This window comes from Elephas maximus, chromosome 3, assembly GCF_024166365.1.
Source record: "Elephas maximus indicus isolate mEleMax1 chromosome 3, mEleMax1 primary haplotype, whole genome shotgun sequence".
Classification (NCBI taxonomy): domain Eukaryota; kingdom Metazoa; phylum Chordata; class Mammalia; order Proboscidea; family Elephantidae; genus Elephas; species Elephas maximus.
In genome coordinates this window covers 25324795-25336458 of record NC_064821.1, presented here as the reverse complement: position 1 = coordinate 25336458, position 11664 = coordinate 25324795, and the positions used below count along the sequence as shown (strand labels likewise).

The following is an 11664-nucleotide window of genomic DNA, read 5'->3' as shown; positions in this document are numbered from 1 at the left end:
CACACTTTGAGGATCAAAGCCTTTGTCAGTGAAGATGGTGAGCATTTAGCCTATGGGTAAAAGGCGGTACAACCTAACTGGTTATTAGGCCTGATTTTAGAGAGCCCAGAAATAAAGTGTGGCATCTTAAAGGAAAGATGGATACACACACAATGAAGAACAGGAGGAGCCCCAAGGCAGACCCATCATGACAGAGGAGAGGTGAGCATGTTCACAGAGTGAAATCCCAAGAAGGCTGTAACTAATGAAAGGTAAAAGTGCCCTTTGCTGAGGACATGGCCCTTTGCCATTCTACAGTAATGAAAAGAAGATAAAGTTGAGTTTATTCCTAATGACTTGGGTGACTTAAATAATTCTCAGGCACCATTAAGGCCACACAGAAACTAGAAGTGTGAACTCACCACCTTAAGCTACAGCCTTGACCAAGACCAAGCCTTTTTTCCTAAGCACATTTTGTATTCTTCCAATTACAGAGACCTCAAAACATAGTTTATTTATGGTGTTATCATTTTTCAGTCAGGGTTCGATCAAGAAGAGAGAAACAACAGTAGTGATTTTAATGAGGGTAACTGAATATAGGCAATTGGTTAAACAGTTTTATAGGACAGAAAGATGTAACAGAAAAAATGTGGTAACACAGAAATAGTACCCCAGGAAGTAGCAACCATTCCAAAGTCTAAGGGGAGAAAAAGGTTGGGTTTATTAGGGCATAGTGAGCTTCGTTGTCTACTCTTGTAAGAACCTCACAAAAAAGCCAGATGGAAATCAGAGCAGTGATGTAACAATTGTTTTTCCTCTTCCCTAACCCTTGGCATCAGACAGAAAAGTGTAAAGGGTGGGTTTAGTATAGAGAGATGAGGACTTAATGTCCAGCACATATGACCAGCTCTACAATGTGTAGGGAGAAGACATGCGAAGAAATATTATCAGGACTAACAAAAAAAATCACATTGCGTGTTGCTTGGGTAACCTCTTTCATAACTTCCCCCTTTTGAAGTCTGATTACTTCAAGATCTTCAGCATTTGCAAGTGAGGAATAAAAGCCCCAAGGCACATTAGGCATTTTTGAAGGAAAGGTCTGAGAAAAGGTCAGTAATTCTCAACCTTGGCTGCATTTTAGAACCACCTGAGGTGCTTTTAAAGGGGCCATGGTGGCGCAGTGGTTAAAGTGATCGACTGATAACGAAAAGATTGGCTGTTTGAAACCACCAGTGGCTCCATGGGAGAAAGATGTGGCAGTCTGCTTCTGCAGAGATTTACAGCCTTGGAAATCCTGTGGGGTCACTATGAGTCAGAATCAACTTGACAGCAGTGGGTTTAGTTGGTTTCGGGTGCTTTTAACACTCTTCATGCTCATGCCACGTGCCAGTCCAATCAGTTCAGAAACTCTGGTGGTGGAACCCAAGTACTGGGAGTTTAAAGCTCACCAGCTGATTCAGGTATGAAGCTAACGTTGGAGACCAGTGATGCACACCCTCTCACATAACCTGCGTAAATAAATCAGATCTAGGCAAGAGCTTTATGGACAGTAAACCTGGCCTGTGGGAAGGGTTGAGAATTGTACACGTAAAAAAAGAGACTTGTGCATTTCTCTAGGATGTTTGGGTCATAGATGATGTCATGGATTGAATTATGTCCACCCCCAAAATGTTTATGTCAGTTGGGCTGGGCCCTGATTCCCAGTATTGTGTGATTTTCCTGTATGTTGTAAATCCTGCCTCTGTGATGGTAATGAGGGAGGATGGGCTGCAGTTGTATCAGTGAGGCAGGACTCAGGCTATAGGATTGGACTGTGTCTTAAGGCAATTTCTTGAATTAGAAAAGAGAGAAACATGTAGAGAGACAGGGGGACCTAATACCACCAAAAAAGCAGTGGCAGGAGCAGAGCGCATCCTTTGGACTCGGGGTCCCTGCGCAGAGAAAGTCCTAGTCTAGGGGAAGATTGATGAGAAGGCTGAAAGAGAGAGAAAAACTTCCCCTGGAGCTGACACCCTGAATTTGGACTTTTAGCCTACTTCACTCTGAGAAAATAAACTTCTCTTTCTTAAAGCCATCCACTTGTGGTATTTCTGTTATAGCAGCACTAGGTGACTAAGACAGATGACAAATATAGAAGGTTCCCCAGGTTTTACAGAATTCAATCATGCAGTGGTTATGGTATAATTAGGATTCCAGAATACTACCACAATCCTATTCAAGAGGGACCAAAATAAACAATACTGAGATATGACATATCAAGAGGAATGTAAACATGAAAGCTACAAGAATTATCTGGCCAAAATATAGGATTTCCTGTTTGAGATGTTTGGTAAGTTTTGTTTTCAATACACATGCCGTAAAAGATGGCACAAGACTTGAAATCAAGCTGTTCTCCTGAGGAGCCTCCACAGAGCCCTATTGATGTCCCTGTTCCTCAGGCTGTAGATGAAGGGGTTCAGCATGGAGGTGACCACGGTGTACATCACTGAGGCCACCACACCTTTCCTGGGAGAAGATGAGATAGCTGAACTTAGGTAAGCTCCAAGACCAGTTCCAAAAAAATAAGCAAACTACTGACAGGTGAGAACTACACGTGGAAAAGGCTTTATACCTCCCACCTGACGATGGGACTCTCAAAATCAAGGAAATGACTCGAGTGTAAGAGAAAAGGATCCCTGAGATAGGAATACCACCAAGAATGGCACCAATAAAATATACTAGTATGTTTTTGGTGAAGGTGTCAGAACGGGCAAGATTGAGAAGTTGAGAAGGGTAGCAAAAGAAATGAGGAATTTTCACTTCCATGTAGAAGGTGAGTTGTGACACCATCAAGCAGTGCTGCTGGGAGTCCAAAAGGCTGATGAAACATGACACCAAGAAGCCACAGAGGTGAGGGTTCATGATGACAAGGTAGTGAAGTGGGTGACAGATGGCCACAAACCGGTCATAAGCCATCACAGTCAGAAGGAGAACGTCCCAACAGGCAAAAAGAATAAAAAAGGACACTTGTGTGATAGATTTGTTCTGTGTCTGAATGTTCACTAGCATCCTGGGGACTGTGGTGGAAATGAAACCAATGTCAGCCAAGGCCAGATTAGATAGGAAGAAGTACATGGGGGTGTGAAGGCGGGGGTCAGAGCTGACAGCCAGGATAATGAGCAGGTTCCCAAATACAGTGACCACATACATGGTGAGAAACAGCCCAAAGAGGAGGGGCTGCAATTCCGGGTCCTCAGAGAGGCCCAGGAGGAGGAATTCTGAGACACCTGTCAGATTCTGTGGTTCCATGTAGATGAGACAGCTTTGGGGAAAGAAAAAAGGGTTATAAAAAAGAAAATCAGTAAACAATCACCCAGCACTGTGCATATATTTTTAATTCAAGAAATTCACAAATCAAGTGAATTTGAGGACCTGATACTCTAGGACCTTAGGCAATGTTCCTCAGATGTAGCAAAACCAAGTTCTGTTCTTCTCAGAAATCTCTCCTCACTCGTTTCTGTGTTATTCAACTGTTTCTTTTCAAACCCACTTTAGACACACTGGGCTGAAGAATGTTAGAACAGCAAGGACATTTTAACATAAAAAAATCTATACAGGCAGTAAAGTATCAGCCCCCCTCTACGAGGGAAGCATATACAATAAGAAATACCCTGTAAGAAGAAGAGAATAATGTGACAAACATCTTGGTAGTCTGTACATCTATTAAAATATAACTCTTAATTGAACCTCACTTTTAGAGCTGTTATAATTAAATTAAATGCATATAAAGTGCTAAAACCAGTGGTTCTCAATGCTAATTGATCGTTATAATTATCTATGGATCTTTTAAAATATACTAATAAGCTGGCCCCAGCCTAAAAAAAAACCAAAGCAATTGCTCTCAAATCGATTCCATCTCACAGCAACCCTATAGGACAGAGTAGAACTGCCCCAAAGGGTTTCCAAGGAGTGGCTGGTGGATTCGAACTGCCAGTCTTTTGATTTGCAGCTGAGCTCTTAACCACTGGGGCACCAGGGCTCCTTGCCACAGCCTTGAACCAATTGAACAGACTCTACATGTGAGTCCCTCTGTTGGTCATCCCGAAGCACAGCCAGGGTTGAGAACCATTGCTTTACATTATTGCCAGGCTCTTAGTAATTGCTCCAATAATGTTAACTATTGTTATCTTTTTTTATTTATTATTTATTGTTATCATTAATATGTACTCACCGTATTAAAAATATGCACATTTAATAATACTTGCTTTATAAATCACACTTTAGAGGTTTAAAATATTACCAGTCAAACTTGAGTTTTCGTGCTTTCCCTGCATGACCTCATTCCTCTGCACACCTGTCCCCCAAAAGCAAGCTCTGGCATGAATTTGGTGGGGGTACTTTTGTTATGTGTGCTTTCTTTATGCTCTCAAGTCATGTCTGCTTCTGCAATGTCCTTTAAAAACATATGTGTGTAAGTCACTAAACAATTCCCATAGTTTTTAATTTATTAACTTGGTCTTAAAACACGTAGTAAACAAGAATGTAAATATGCCATACAACAAGTCCCTAACTCACCATAAAACATAATATAAATTAACAAAACCTAAATATATCATACAACAATTTTTTAATTGGCAATAAAACATACCATTATAGTTGAACATGACAATATACAGGGTATATAAACATGTGGATTTCAGCTCATTTTCAGAGGAGACAGAAGCAAAAGGTCTCTCGACTCTCTGTCTGAAGACTGAGAAGCCTGCTGAGACACTGCTTGCCACAGCAGACCTCGAACCTGTATACGAGGGCCTCCTCTGAGTTCCAGGTGTGGTCAAGTCTCCTCCCCAAGACCACTCATTAAAGGTAAAGCCTGAAGTCTAAAGATTCAGCCTTTAACATTTAAGCTAACATTGTAATTGATTCTCCAGTGCTAAAGGAATGAGGTCTTTTCTTGTTTGCCTTGCCATGACTACCTTGTGATACTAAACAAGTGGAAGCCATGTAGTCTAGCTTGGTTCCTGTGAACCAAGAAAGGAATTATTCAGTGTTTTAACAGATCTTTTGTTGTGGTTGTGTTTGTAGCCTTCTCTGTGCTAAGCATGAGATAGGCTCTGGGGAATCAGAAATGAATGAGACTCAGTGGTTTCTTTCCTAGCATTCAATATCTTCATGTATAAAAATGAAATGTTCTTTCAGGGATGCAGAGGGCGGGGGAAAAAAAAACATTCTGATCACAGTATATTTTATTTGAATGGTATGGAGCTTAGCCTAATTAAAAATAATAATAATATCAAAAAGTAATTGGCTCTTGCTGTATATGTCCATCACATGATTAATCACAAAAGTAGTATCCATTATGTATTCAATCCTTACATCAATGCAGATCACTCTGTCAACTAAAGATCAACTCAGATGGCAATGTAAAGGCTCAGAGATGATGAGAACTTGGATTCACAATTAAATTGTAGCTATCTGAGGCCCATGCACTAACCATCTTTATTCTGTTTCCTCACATTTCAAAATGTTCAAAGCAGAGGTCCAGAGAACTTAACCAAAGATACATCTAAGGTACACCTTTAAACTGTTTACAATTTCCTGACTATGAATTGAACTCATGTCTCCCTTTGAGACCAGGATGGGCTAAATTACAAGGATGAAGGAGGAAGTGGCAGCTTAGACAACATCCAGGAGCAGGAGCAAGAAAAAGATCTGCCTTGAATTTTCATCTGCCAAATCTTTCTGTGATTCTCACCTGTGATTGCAATGATCCCTCTTGTAGTCGATGCAGCAAGAAGCACCCACTGCTGTCCACTATGGTCTAGCAGGCACTACCCCAGCCCCCACTACAAAAGAACACAGTGATCAGGGGGTCTGTACCTAGAGAGACCAGGGAATTGAAATGGCAGGGTAGGTAGGCAGGAGAGAACATGGCCAGGTACCCTGTGTTTCCCTTCACACTCCCAGAATTTAAACCTGGCTTCAACCTCTACTAGTCCATGACCTGGAACAAGTTACAAAAAAAGGCTGTGTTCCTTTTCTCTTCTATGAAATGACAATAACTTATATTGCTCTTTTCTGGGTGAGGTGCAGAAACAGGAAACAATTTACATAGAATACTTAGCTCAGATCCTAGCACTGGGCAGCCTTCAATAAACATTTGTCATACTATGGTTACTGTCATCATCTTCACCATTGTCATTATCATTATCATCTACAAGATCATTCTGAAGAGTTTAGGGGGCAGATGAGAGGAACCCATTTCCTACGCTGGTGGGGAAGTGCCTATGGGACGTAGAGCCAATGTAGAAGAAATCAAGACACTAAACGAGCTTTCTCAGATGTCTACCAGAACCAGGAACAGAAACTTTACAAGCCTCTGAGCTAAAACTTAGCATTTCAGGGCCTCCCATCTGGCCATCCCAAGTGTACTACTTGTCCTGATAAGGAGGAAACAATGCTCCCAAGCCCCTTCATGTCTACTGTCTCCCATGGTACTGATTAAATTGCACTCTGCTGGGGCATTACAAGGGGTGTGGATCTACCATGCCTCTCCTGCCTGGTGGGCTTGAAGGTGGAGACTCCTTCCTCAGGACTGTCAGAAAGAGAGATTCAGGTATGGGCCTCCTGAGGCAGACGACCACTCCAGAGGACAGACAGGGATATGGAGCTAGCTGGACTGGGGCAGGCAAACTGAAGGCCTGGAAGGCACAGGCATGTTATACACAGTTGTATGGCCTTGAGAGCTCAATGTCCAGGGCACCCAATTATCCAAATTAGTCCATGTTACTCTAATCTCTAAGGGTTCGTTAACATTAATGAAAGAGGAAGAGAAGAAAGTGAATGTCTCTGGTATCTAGGCCCTCCCACTTTAAGGAGGAAGCCTGCCTATAATTCTCACTTCTAACTTCCAAGTTGTACATATCTTAACATAAAAATCGGACACTTTTTTTTTTTTTCAAATTTTCAGGAAAAAAAATCAGTATATGATATTATATTCCCAAACCCTTGGAATTATTCCTATAATTTAGAGAGGATTAGGACTTCTATGCCATAAATCTGATACTATTTCCATTTTCTGAATTAAGATTTCTGTCACTAAAGACAACTTTTTATTTCCCATTCTTTAGCTTTAGTGTGATTTGGAGTTTTATGCGTAGGCGATTCATATTTTTGATAATTTGAATGACAACACCAGTTCTACTTTTTTGGGGTAGTTAATGTACGCTGGAAAAAATGTAAGCTTGGAAAACTATTTTGCCACACATATTTGGTAACAATCTTTTACTTAAATATTTCAGGAAGTGTGTGAAATAATTAGGTTAGGCAATTGAGTAGAAAGCAAAATTTGTGAGTGGTAACCAGGAGCAGGTAGATGGAGGGTAAAAGAGGGACTCTGTGCTTAGGAGACACTGAGCTTCCGCTAAAGGTGATGGAAGAATTTGGAAATAGATGATGGGAATAATTGAACAACCTGATAAACGTAACTAATATCACTGAATTATACACATTAAGAATGGTAAAATTACAAATCATTGGTTATATATGTACTTACCAAAACAAAAAAATAACAATAAATGAGGCAATCAGTGAAAAATACACACACACACACACAAAGCAATACTTTCACTGTCCTCAAAGATGGCTGCATTGAAATTGAAACTGTTGGCCATGACTGCAGTCACCTCAAGGCTTCGTTGGAAGATCTCATTCCCAGACCACTCACACATCAGTTGGGAGGGTTCAGTTCCTCAAAGACTGTTGGCCGGAGGCCTCGCTCAGCTTCCGGCAACAGGCACCTCTCAATCAGGCAGTTGGCAACATGCAAGCTGGCTTTCATCAGAGTGAGCCAGGGAGAGAGCAACAGAGGACTGGCAAGAAGGAAAGCAGATTCTTTTTAACCCTAAGGTTGGAAGTGATACCCCAATATTTTTCCAAATTTTATTTGTTGGAAGTAAGTAAGTCCACCACACACTCAAGGGGACAGTTATCCACAAGAGAGTGAATACAGGAGGTGGGAGTCACTGGGAAAATCTTAGAAGCTACACGCTAACAGGCTTCGCTCTCTATAAGGACAATTGACAGTACCGACAGCTTGACTATAGAGAGGTCCCTCTGCTTTCTAGCCTAGTCACAACGAATGCCACCACCATGCTCGCAGCAAATAATTCCTGGAGACTGTAGAGTAATGATATTCAGCTATATGCACCCCCCCTGAATGGAATTAGCTTTGCTCTTCCCCTAAGCATGCTGGGGATGAATTCAGGATGGACTCTGGCTAACGTACAATGCCAGGGGTGGCATGACTGGGCCAGCGGCCAAGGCGGAGGAATGCCTTAGCAATAGGAAGGAAAACACCTGGGCCTGGATGTGAAGTCCCTGGGAACACTGACTTCCCAAGGACATGGGAGAAAAACAAGGAGCCTTGGTCCCAGCTGGAATGGTATATAAGCTTGTGTCCCTTGCTAGGTGGTTGTGGAGCACTAAACTGGTCCGCTCACCACTCTGGGCCACGGTCCTATAAGTAAGCTTCCCAAATAAACCATACGTCATGATCGCTGGTTCCAGAGTCTTTCTTCGGTCTCTTGGAGACGTGGCTGACTTTGTGTTCAGGTACCACTGGGTTGTTACCCAACAACTGGCAAGCCAGCCAGGAGACTGAGGAAACCTCTGTGAACACCGGACATACAGCAGGGAGAGGGACCTTGATGGGAAGAATCCCGAAGTGGTGGCCCCCGTCCTCCACGGAGGGGGGGGGCGCGGCTATCTTGGTTAGCTGGAGTCCACCGCATGAGTACGGGGTGACCCCAAAACACCTAAGGGCATTGAAGCTACGCTGTGTCAGCTGGAGACCCCAAAGCAAAAGACAGATTGCCGTGCTGAGGCAGTTTGTGTGGGGTGGCTTCTACTGGCAGCATTGAGAGGGGCATCCAATGTGGAGCCAGCTGCTAGGACCCTAATTAGGCAGCTGGAAGCAGAGCCGCAACTGGAAGATTTGCAGGCAGCATATTCCCCCTCCACTGAAACATTAGTGTCCCATTTGCAGAAGCAAGGGGCATCTTCAGGGGAAATTCTGGGGTGGCCAGCAACTTCTACGTGGGGAGGCCTGGCCCCCATGCTTTTCTGTGGGAGAAATCCCAGGTTGGCCAGCGAAGCCCTGCTAGCTCAATTGGTAGAGCATGGGACTAGAGCTAGTTGGAGGGGATAAAACAGGTCCCTGGTGTTGAGAACACCCTGTAACACCCAGTGCAAAGCAAGAGTTAAAACAGCAGGGAGGAAAGAAAGAAAAAAAAAAAAAAAAAAAAGGAGTAGTAAGCCCTTCAAGATAGCTTGTGTTGAGCAACCTTGAAGAGACCTCAGAATTCTCTGATAGCTACTCTGGCCAAGATAACTGAACAGCAACCTAGCTGCAGCTGCAATGGTAAGGGGAAAACTAAAAGAAGGGGGCCCACCACCAGGTTACCAGGCAACTGGGCTGGACCCATGTTTGCACTTGGTATGGTGGAGGCATGGCCCCACAAGTGAGTAAGGGCTCTGCCAACTTTTCCTAGATCTTCTTTCAGAAAGAATTAAGATTGAGGATTAAGCCTAATTTCTCCATCAACAGGGAGGAGCAAAGGCCTTGTGTTACAATTAAAGTCCAATGAGGTATACTTTGGGTCTGAGGTCACTGTCATTGAGACACTTGCCCCACCCTGACTATGGATAAGTCCCTTGGGGCCCCTACAAATCCTTATTGTATGTACTGATGATGTTGATGTCTTAATGCACACCTTTGTAAACTTTTGCCTCCAAGTCCTGATGGGAATTGCTGACGTTAGGGCCATTTTTAGAGGGGCACAAGGAAACTGTGATGTGGGCTATAGCTAACAGCCTGACCATTCAATCTGGCCACTGACAACCCTCAGACTGACATATAAAGCAAAGCCCTGTAGAGATGAGACATCTGGACAAAAAAATAGATAAATAACAAAATTAGTTCTGCTCCTGATAAGCTTTTGTTACTCGTGTGGATAGTCATCAGAAAAACCCCCATGCTGAGAGTGGAAAATAGTCAACTACCAGACCAGTCTTTACCAGCTGGCTGCAAAGGCTGAAGCATTGTCTGCTCCAGAGCACAAAGATGTGCAATCAACAACCTCCTGAATTTAAGAGAGGACCGTCCATGGAGATTCACACACCATCCTAGACTGTGCCTACACGCACGGACTGCCACTGTCATCAGAAAACGCTGGATAGCATGAGAAAGCTGACCTGCCTGTGAGACCCTGGCCAAGGCTAAAACCTATGTAGGGACAGTTTCGTGAGACAACGGGCCAGGGTATTCTCGGCAGGTAAATTGTTTTGGGGCTTTTTATCCTACACAGAGGCTTCCACTGGATTTTGAATGAACTTTCACACTCTTTATCACCCCAAGACATAGGGGCAATTGAACACTTCAATGGACAGGTTTAAATGGCTGATGGGAGGGGACAAGACAACCCCAACCTGGACCATGCATCTCAGACAAGCAGCCTGGGGTCTCAATGCAGCAGTTCCCTGCGAGGGCATTTCTTATTTGTGCCTTATGTTTGATCAAACAATCTATTCTATAAAATTTCTTTGGTGTAGAATTGTTCCTGACAAAACATCTGGGTTCCACAAAAGCACTGACCAGAGCCCACGAGAGGAGACCAAGTCTACGGATCCCCCCACCGAGGGGTGGGAGTCTCCCTTACCCCTCAAATAGGGGTGTGGTCAAGGTGCACCACAGGTACAGGAAGCCCTCCGCTGGGTGACAGGGGACCAGAGGCCACACATTGAAATGGTCATACACTGGACCCCCACTAACAAGCAACATGTTTTGGCTTTGGTGGACACCGGAGTGGAATGCACCCTGATGTATGGTAACCCAAATAGGTTTTAAAGGGCCACTAACAGCTACTGATGGGTACAAGGCATAGGGCTGTCAGGGTGCGCCAAATCAAACTAGTGCTGCAGATTGAAAGGCTACCCCCAAAGGCCTACCAAATACATAGTACTGATACCAGAATACATTCTGGGCAGAGATATCTTGTTGGGGTTGGAGCTGCAGACCTCCAGTGAGTTCCACCTACAAGTGGGAGCCATAAAAACTGTAGTACAAGGTAATGCTAAATGGCCCCCTGTGCAGTTGCACTCTCCAGATCGGTTCATGGCTCTTAAGCCGTACCACCTCCCTGGCAGGCACCAAGATATCACTGAGGCCATGCAGGAGCTACACCCAGTGGGGATTCTGAGACCGACCAAGAGCCCCTTCAATAATCCTGTCTGGCCAATGCGTAAGCCGGACGGCTCCTGAAGAATGACAGTAGACTACTGAGAATTGAATGATACGACTCCCCCTTTTTTTGCAGCTGTACCCAACATCACACAGATGATGGAGCAAATAGGGGAGGCATTGAACACTTACCACTTTGTGCTCGACTGGGTTAATGCTTTCTTTAGCATCCCTCTACACTCAGACAGCTAGGACCAATTTGTCTTCAGTTGGGACATGAGGTGGTGGACTTTCACTGCCACAAGGGTACCTGTATAGCCCCACCATATGCTACGACATGTTTGCTGCTGACCTCAAGCAGTGGGGTTCCCCTGCTGAGGTGGCCGTGTTCCACTATATTGATGATGTCATGCTGACCTCTGACTCATTTGCTTCTTTACAGATTGCAGGTGGTGAGGTAGTCACGC

General features: G+C 43.9%; 1 pseudogene; it reads right to left on the bottom strand.

Moving 5' to 3' along the window:
• Nucleotides 1–2360: 2360 nt before the first annotated feature.
• LOC126071140 (olfactory receptor 7E24-like) lies at nucleotides 2361–8511 on the bottom strand (annotated as a pseudogene).
• Nucleotides 8512–11664: the final 3153 nt, after the last annotated feature.